The sequence below is a fragment of the Sapajus apella genome, unplaced genomic scaffold (genome assembly GCF_009761245.1).
Source record: "Sapajus apella isolate SASKATOON/1434 unplaced genomic scaffold, GSC_monkey_1.0 scaffold10, whole genome shotgun sequence".
NCBI lineage: Eukaryota > Metazoa > Chordata > Mammalia > Primates > Cebidae > Sapajus > Sapajus apella.
In genome coordinates, this window is record NW_022436950.1 from 5359960 (window position 1) to 5362748 (window position 2789).

Sequence of the window (2789 nt, forward strand, 5' to 3'; positions counted from 1 at the left end):
ATTTGTATTAGATTGTAAGCCACACATTCAAAGATAAATCTAGTTGGGTTTGATGGTGTGGACCCCGGGAATCAGGGCTATCATAATTCACCTTCATTTCCCCAGAGGGGTCACAGAGTCAGAGAGGGGCACAGCCTTGCCCATGGCTGCCGGCACGGCCACTGCCAGCACTGGGACGGGAGCCCAGTCTTCAATCAGCAGTGCACACTTCTTCTGTCACAAAGACTGCCTCTTTTGACTTTATGTTCTAGGACACATACATATAGCCTTGCCTCTTTTCAACGGATTGATTATTCTGTTGTGTTAAAAGAGGATATTTAAAAGAGAGTTTAATCATCATTCTCATGATAGGAAATAAACACAGGTCAAATACTTTTTTTTTTAATTTTTTTTTTCTTTTTTTTAATAGAGACGGGGTTTCACCATGTTGGCCAGGATGGTCTCGATCTCCTGACCTCGTGATCCGCCTGCCTCGGCCTCCCAAAGTGCTGGGATTATAGGCGTGAGCCATCACGACTGGCCCAAAGCCTTTTTTTTTTTTTTTTTTTTTTTAACTCATTAATGAATAAGGGAACCAGTAAGACGTCACAATTGGCTCAAAGGAGAATTCAAAGTACTATAGGTATAAAGGCAGAAAAAAAGATGCAGAAATGATTCTCCAGGTGGGCGTGGTGGCTCACGCCTGCAATCTCAGCACTTTGGGAGGCTGAGGTGGGAGGATCATTTGAGGCCAAGAGTTTCAGGCCAGCCTGGCCAATATGGTGAAACCCCATCTGTACTAAAAATATAAATATTAGCCAGGCATGGTGGCACATGCCTGTAGTCCCAGCTACTTGAAAGGTTGAGGCAGGAGAATTGCTTGATTAGAGAGTCCAAGGTTTGAGCCGAGCTTGTGCCACTGAACTCTAGCCCGTGTGACAGAGAGATACTCTGTCCAAAAAAATTAAAAAACTAAAAAATAAAGAGAGATGATTCTCCAAATACAGTTGACCCTTGAACAATATTGATTTGAACTTCACAGGTCCCCTTATACATAAATTTTTTCTGGTAAACATGTTAGAAAATTTTTTGGAGATTTTTGATAATTTGAAAAACTTGCAGATGAATGGCATAGCCTAGAAATATAGAAAAAAATCAAGAAAAATGTATGTCATGAATACATAACATGTATGTAGATACTAGTCTATTTTATAATTTACCACCATCAAGTATACACAAATCTATTACAAAAAGCTAAAATTTATCAAAATGTACACACACAAACCCAGATTGCATATGGCACCACTCACAGTTGAGAAAAATGTGAACAAATGTAACAGTGCAGTATTAAGTCATAACTGCGTGAAATTCACTGCAACCCATGCTGTACTGCTGCGATAGGTTTGTAGCCACCTCCTGTTGCTATTGAGGTGAGCTCAAATGTTGCCAGTATCTGCTTCAAATGCCATGTGACACTTATCTCCCTGTGAACAGTTTGTCTCTCTAGTCAATTGCATATCACAGTAAAAAGCAATCTCTGGTGGTGCTCGTGGAGTTTACATTGCAGTTAGTGCAACACCATCAACCTTGAATAATACCATGGGATCCATATGAAGTGCCACTAGGAATGCTGGAAGCGCTCCCAAGAAGCAAAGATAAGTCATGGCTTTACAAGAAAAAGTTGAATTGCTCAATGTGTACCATAGATAGAGGTCTGCAGCTGCAATTGCCTGCATTTCAGATGATTTATCTTGTAAATAGACAGCGTAAGCTTATGTTATCAATATACACAGTACATCACTGAAATATATTTTCTCTTCCATACGATTTTCTTAATAATGACTTTTCTCCAGCTTACCTTATTGGAATAATCCAGTATATAATACATGTAAAATACAAAATATGTGTTAATCCACTGCTTATGCTCTTGGTAAGGTTTCCAGTCAACAGTAGACTATTAGTAGTTAAGCTTTGGGGGAGTCAAAGTTATACATGGATTTTTCAGCTGGGGAGAACATCAGCATCCCTAACCCCAGGTTGTTCAATCATCAGCTGTAGATGTAAAATGGATCACTGATCAGTTGCATTCCACCAGATACAACAGATTTGCATCTATCTGGGCAAAACTAATTTGTGTTAGTTTTCTAATTAAAGAACTGTAAAATAGCTCAGAGATTTGTTAATGGAGATCCCCAGAAAGGACACATCCTTTGTTTTCTATTTTGATAAATTTCAAAGCCTTACCATTTTTTTTTTCTAACAGTAATAGGAACTGTGAGCCATGATTTAAGAAGTGAGAGACTTGGCTGGGCATGGTAGATCATGCCTGTAATCCCAGCACTTTGGGAGGCCAACGTGGATGGATCATGAGGTCAGGAGATCGAGGACCATCTTGGCTAACATGGTGAAACCCTGTCTCTACTAAAAATACAAAAACTTATCTGGGCATGTTGGTGGGTGCCTGTAGTCCCAGCTACTTGGGAGACTGAGGAAGGACAATCACTTAAACCTGGGAGGTGGAGGGTGCAGTGAGCCAAGATTGAGCCACTGCATTCCAGTCTGGGCAACAGAGTGAGACTCCATCTCAAAAAAAAAAAAAAAAAAAAAAAGGCCGGGCGCGGTGGCTCAAGCCTGTAATCCCAGCACTTTGGGAGGCCGAGGCGGGTGGATCACGAGGTCAAGAGATCGAGACTATCCTGGTCAACATGGTGAAACCCCGTCTCTACTAAAAATACAAAACATTAGCTGGGCATGGTGGCACCTGCCTGTAATCCCAGCTACTGAGGAGGTTGAGGCAGGAGAATTGCCTG